Source organism: Sander lucioperca, chromosome 7, assembly GCF_008315115.2.
Source record: "Sander lucioperca isolate FBNREF2018 chromosome 7, SLUC_FBN_1.2, whole genome shotgun sequence".
Lineage (NCBI taxonomy): Eukaryota > Metazoa > Chordata > Actinopteri > Perciformes > Percidae > Sander > Sander lucioperca.
The window spans coordinates 41,980,159-41,986,839 of NC_050179.1; positions in this window are offsets into that span (position 1 = coordinate 41,980,159).

A 6,681-nucleotide genomic window follows, 5' to 3' on the forward strand; every position below is an offset into this window, starting at 1 on the left:
AATATATATAGTTGAAAAACTAAAGCTTGAAATTGAAAATTTAAGTTTTGGTCTAAAACTTGAAAAATAAAACCATGTATTTAAACTAAAAATAAGTGTACCAATTTTTCTTTCAGTTTGAATTAAATTTTGATTAAATTCTGGAATTATTTTGAATAAATTATTAATTTTCAATTATCAATTCACTTATTATTTCATTCATTTTATATTTGTTTTCAATTTCACATTTCATGTTTTCAGATTCAAAACTTATTTTTTTTACAGCTTCAAATCTTTTTTTTCAGTTTCAGATCTGTTTTTCAGTTTCAGATCAGTTTTTTTCAGTTTCAGACTTTTGGCCCTGATTGTGCGTAGGGGGCGTGGCTTCAACTCAGAGGGGTGTGGAATTATGAGTGACAGCCTAACAAAGAAGGCAGAAAACTCTCCTCAGTCATGTTGCCTTCAGGAAATTGTGTTACTGCGAGAACTATGACTGAATGCTTTCTATCCACCATATACATTTTTACTAAACAAACTGATGCCAGTGACAAAGTTCCATTTAAGAAACTGTTTTGGACAACACGTGGTACCAATTACACTATAAGAGCAATAAACAAATAATAAATAAATAATAAACAACCCACTTCCATGTACGACTTTGAATGTATGCACCACAGTATTCACTCGGCAGTCAGCATGGCGTCCGCTCCGCCAAGGCAACCCTGGCGCCAGCGCACAGGTAAGACATGTGAAAGATATTAGCATTTTTTAATAGATACTTTGGGACATTATCCCCGCAGTGGTATTTTTTTGTCATTAACAAATAAAGGGAAAATAGGTGGACAGCTGGACAAAGCTGGAAATGAAGCATCTGTCTGGCACAGTTTATTGCTCTTATAGTGTAATTGGTACCACATGTTGTCCAAAACAGTTTTTTAAATGGAACTTTGTCACGGGCATCAGTTTGTTTAGTAAAAATCACATGTATATGGTGGATAGAAAGCATTCAGTCATAGTTCTCGCAGTAACACAATTTCCTGAAGGCAACATGACTGGGGAGAGTTTTCTGCCTTCTTTGTTAGGCTGTCATTCATAATTCCACGCCCCTCTGAGTTGAAGCCACGCCCCCTAGGCAAAATCAGGGCCAAAAGTCTGAAACTGAAAAAAACAGATCTGAAACTGAAAAAAAAGATTTGAAGCCGTAAAAAAAATAAGTTTTGAATCTGAAAACTGTGGAACTGAAAACATAAATTTTTATTCAAAATAATTCCAGAATTTAATCTAAATTTTATTCAAACTGAAAGAAAAATTGGTACACTTATTTTTAGTTTGAATACATGGTTTTATTTTTCAAGTTTTAGAACAAAACTTAAATTTTCAATTTCAAGCTTTAGTTTTTCAACTATATATATTTTTTTTCAAATTAACAAAACATTTGGCCCTGATTTAGCTCCATACTGCTGCTGATTATCCAAAAGGGAGCACTGTGGCACACACAATTATGTTAAAAAAAAACAACTCTTTTTTAATTTACTTCAGAGAGGTCAGAACACTCCCTGCCTGGCACAATAAGGTTTGCCACAAAAATATTAAACAAGATTTAACACAAAAGCGATACAGAGAACATCTTTTTACTGTCCCTCAGATAAAAGAACAACCATCTCAGAGATTGGTCTCATTAACACTTTCACAGTTCCTTCTTTTACTGTTTTTACTTCTGCTTTGCGAACCTTGTTGTCACTGCTGAGGAATGTTTTGATGACACGTCCCAGTGGCCAGTCATTCCTGTGAGCTTGTTATTCTGGTAACACTTTACAATAAGGGACACAAAAAAATAGGTAGTTAATGATTAGTTACTGTTTTTGAAAGAGTAACAAATGATTAGTTACTGTTTTTCAGAAGGGTAGTTACCCTTTTTCAGAAGGGTAGTTACTGTTTTTCAGAAGGGTAACGAATAATTAGTTACCCTTTTTCAGAAGGGTAGTTACTGTTTTTCAGAAGGACAGTTACCCTTTTTCAGAAGGGTAGTTACTGTTTTTCAGAAGGGTAACGAATGATTAATTACCCTTTTTCAGAAGGGTAGTTACTGTTTTTCAGAAGGGTAGTTACTCTTTTTCAGAAGGGTAACGAATGATTAGTTACTGTTTTTCAGAAGGGTAGTTACTGTTTTTCAGAAGGGTAACAAATGATTAGTTACTGTTTTTCAGAAGGGTAGTTACTATTTTTCAGAAGGGTAACAAATGATTAGTTACTGTTTTTCAAAAGTAAAAACAGTAACTAATCATTCGTTACCCTTCTGAAAAAGAGTAACTACCCTTCTGAAAAACAGTAACTACCCTTCTGAAAAAGGATAACTAATCACTAATGATTAGTTACTGTCAAAAGTAAAAACAGTAACTACCCTTCTGAAAAACAGTAACTAATCATTCGTTACCCTTCTGAAAAACAGTAACTAATCATTCGTTACCCTTCTGAAAAAGAGTAACTACCCTTCTGAAAAACAATAACTACCCTTCGTTACTCTTTTTCAGAAGGGTAACGAATGATTAGTTACTGTTTTTCAGAAGGTTAGTTACTGTTTTTCAGAAGGGCAGTTACCCTTTTTCAGAAGGGTAGTTACTGTTTTTCAAAAGGGTAACAAATGATTAGTTACCCTTTTTCAGAAGGGTAGTTACTGTTTTTCAGAAGGGTAGTTACTGTTTTTCAGAAGGGTAACGATTACCCTTTTTCAGAAGGGTAGTTACTGTTTTTCAGAAGGGTAACGATTACCCTTTTTCAGAAGGGTAGTTACTGTTTTTTCAGAAGGGTAGTTACCCTTTTTCAGAAGGGTAGTTACTGTTTTTCAGAAGGGTAGTTACTCTTTTTCAGAAGGGTAACAAATGATTAGTTACTGTTTTTCAGAAGGGTAGTTACTATTTTTCAGAAGGGTAACAAATGATTAGTTACTGTTTTTCAAAAGTAAAAACAGTAACTAATCATTCGTTACCCTTCTGAAAAAGAGTAACTACCCTTCTGAAAAACAGTAACTACCCTTCTGAAAAAGGATAACTAATCATTTGTTACCCTTCTGAAAAAGAGTAACTACCCTTCTGAAAAACAGTAACTACCCTTCTGAAAAAGGGTAACTACCCTTCTGAAAAACAGTAACTACCCTTCTGAAAAACAGTAACTAACCATTCGTTACCCTTCTGAAAAAGAGTAACTACCCTTCTGAAAAAGGGTAACTAATCATTCGTTACCCTTCTGAAAAAAGGGTAACTACCCTTCTGAAAAACAGTAATTAATCATTCGTTACCCTTCTGAAGAAGAGTAACTACCCTTCTGAAAAAGGGTAACTACCTTCTGAAAAAGGGTAACTACCCTTCTGAAAAACAGTAACTACCATTTTGAAAAAGGGTAACTAATCATTCGTTACCCTTCTGAAAAACAGTAACTACCCTTCTGAAAAACAGTAACGAATCATTTGTTACCCTTCTTTTCAGAAGGGTAGTTACTGTTTTTCAGAAGGGTAGTTACTCTTTTTCAGAAGGGTAACGATGATAGTTACGTTTTTACTTTTGAAAAACAGTAACTAATCATTTGTTACCCTTCTGAAAAAGAGTAACTACCCTTCTGAAAAACGGTAACTACCCTTCTGAAAAAGGGTAACTACCCTTCTGAAAAACAGTAACTACCCTTCTGAAAAAGGGTAACTAATCATTCGTTACCCTTCTGAAAAAGGGTAACTACCCTTCTGAAAAACAGTAACTACCCTTCTGAAAAAGGGTAACTACCCTTCCGAAAAACAGTAACTACCCTTCTGAAAAAGGGTAACTAATCATTCGTTACCCTTCTGAAAAAGGGTAACTACCCTTCTGAAAAACAGTAACTAACCTTCTGAAAAAGGGTAACTACCCTTCCGAAAAACAGTAACTACCCTTCTGAAAAACAGTAACTAATCATTCGTTACCCTTCTGAAAAAGAGTAACTAGCCTTCTGAAAAACAGTAACTACCCTTTTGAAAAACAGTAACTAATCATTCGTTACCCTTCTGAAAAAGAGTAACTGAAAAACAGTAACTACCCTTCTGAAAAAGGGCAACTAATCATTTGTTACCCTTCTGAAAAACAGTAACTACCCTTCTGAAAAACAGTAACTAATCATTCGTTACTCTTTCAAAGTAAAGTAACTAACTGGTAACTAATCATTAACTACCTATTTTCTTGTGTACCTTATTGTAAAGTGTTACCGTTTTTCTTTGAGCAAAACAACATCTCCAAGTTTGATGTTGGGCTTGTCGTCTCTGAAGAGTGGCAAGGTACTCCCTCCTCCATCTCTTCCAGAAGGTGTCTACACTGAACTTGTTTTCATTGTTTAGTATGGAGCTTTGCTGGGTAAAAGTTGCCAGATGATGCCGATAGAGCACTGGTCTTCTAAGTTAAGATCATTGCCGGTGTGAAAACAGTTGGTATGTCTGGGTCGGTAGACACCGGCACTAATGGTCTGGCATTCATTATTGCCATCACCTCAGTCATCAAGGTACTCAGTACTTCATGTGTGAGCAGAGTATGTACAGACTGAAGAAACATGGCATCCAGGATCCGCATGGCTATCCCAATAAGTCTTTCCCACAATCTACCCATGTGTGAGGAATGTGGGCGATTAAAATGCCATGTGCAGTTTTTCTCCTAAAGGTAGCTGTTTAATGTAGCATCACTGTGGTCGATTTTCAATTCTTTACAGGCACCAATAAAATTAGTGCCTTGGTCAGAGCGAAGAAGCTTGGCAGGTCCACGTACTGAGAAAAATCTTCTCAATGCATTTATGAAGCTGGATGTGGACATGGATTCCACAAGCTCAATGTGCACAGCTCTTGTTGCCATGCATGTGAAAAGTACCGCCCACCTTTTATTGTCTGCACTGCCTCCCCTTGTGCGAAGTGTCATCACCATCCATGGACCAAAGACATCAAGTCCAACGTTGGTAAAGGGTGGCATTGGTGAGAGCCTGTCAGCTGGTAAGTCTGCCATCTTTTGGATCTGTAATGTTCCTCTGAGCTTACGACAGATGACACATTTGAAGATAACAGATGAGACCAGGCATTTGCTCCAGATGATCCATAGTCCTGCAGCTCTGATTGCTCCCTCTGTGATGTGACGTCCCTGGTGTGCCACCTTCTCATGGTAGTATATCTCACTAAGAGAGTAGCAATGTGATGAGTATGGGGAAGAATAAGTGGGTGCTTTTCTTCTTTTGTCATGTTGACAGGTGCGAGGCGACCTCCGACCCTAAGTAATCCATCTTCATCAATGATGGGGTTGAGCTTTTTGAGTGGACTCTGCTTTGGTAATGTCTGCTTCGTTTCCAGACATTTGAATTCTTTCCTGAAGATTTCAGACTGCACAGTGAGAATAATTACAACTTTTGCACGAAAGATCTCATTTATGGTGCTTGCCTCAGTGTAACACTTCCATCCATGACATTTCTTCTGATCTGAAGTCATCTTGAATGATCTTGCCACACGGATGAGCAAAGCTATGGTGCGGCACAGAGTCATCCAATGAGAGAATCTTTCAAAGCGATGTGACTTTAACTGTGTTTCTGAAGTTGTTGTGATCAAAGTCGTTACATGAGGTTGTATCTCCACATCTACTTCAGGTTCCACTAAAGTGAAGATGTCAGTCTGGGCTGGTTCTGGGTTGGATTGTGTTAAGAATGATGGTCCCGAGAGCCAATTTGTGTGTTGAAGGTGAGAAGCATGGTCTGCAGGATTGTTCTCTGTAGAGATGTAATGCCACCATTCAGGATGTGAAGACTTACGGATGCGAGTCACTCTGTTTGCAACATATGTGTAAAATCTCCTAGTGCTGTTGTGAATGTATCCAAGGACAATCTTACTGTCTGTGAAGAATTTCACAGCATCCACGTTAATGTCTATCTCATCTCTGACTAGCTCATACAGCTCCACAGCTAGAACAGCTGCGCACAACTCTAGTCATGGGACGGTATGTGCGGGTCATGGGGCTAGTTTGGATTTGCCCATAATGAATCCAACGTACCGCTGACCTTCACTGTCGATAGACTTTAAGTAGGCAACAGCTCCAATTGCTATTATGGAGGCACCTGTAAAGATACACAGCTCTTTTCTTTGGGCAGAGGACTGTGAGAACGGAACATAGCACCTTGCTATTTGGAGACGTTGGCGATCTTTCAATGATTCTTTCCACCGACTCCATTCCTCCTTTTCTGAAAGAAGTGGTTCATCCCAGTCATTCTGCTCAGCTGAGAGTTCACAAAGGAGAGATTTTCCCTGCATTGTTATAGGAGCCACAAATCCTAAGGGGTCACACAAACTCTTAGTGTATGGTCTTTCCTCGAGACACTTTGGGCCCTATTTTAACGATCTGAAACACAAGTATCAAACGCTAAACGCAAGCAGCTTTGTAGGCGGATCTTGGGCGCTGTTGCTATTATATAAATGACTCTTGCGCCCGACGCAAATCTAAAATGGGTTGGTCTGAAGTAGCTACATTACTCATAGGTGTGGTTTGGGCGTACCGTGCAATAAACCAATCATAGCATTATCTCACGTTCCCTTTAAAAGCAGGCACGCTTGTTCCATGGTGGATTGCCATTATAATGGCGGATTTGCTAGGCGCACGCTCTTAATACATCCATGGGCACACGCCAGGAGCGGTTCACAGCCGAGGAGACTGACGTTTG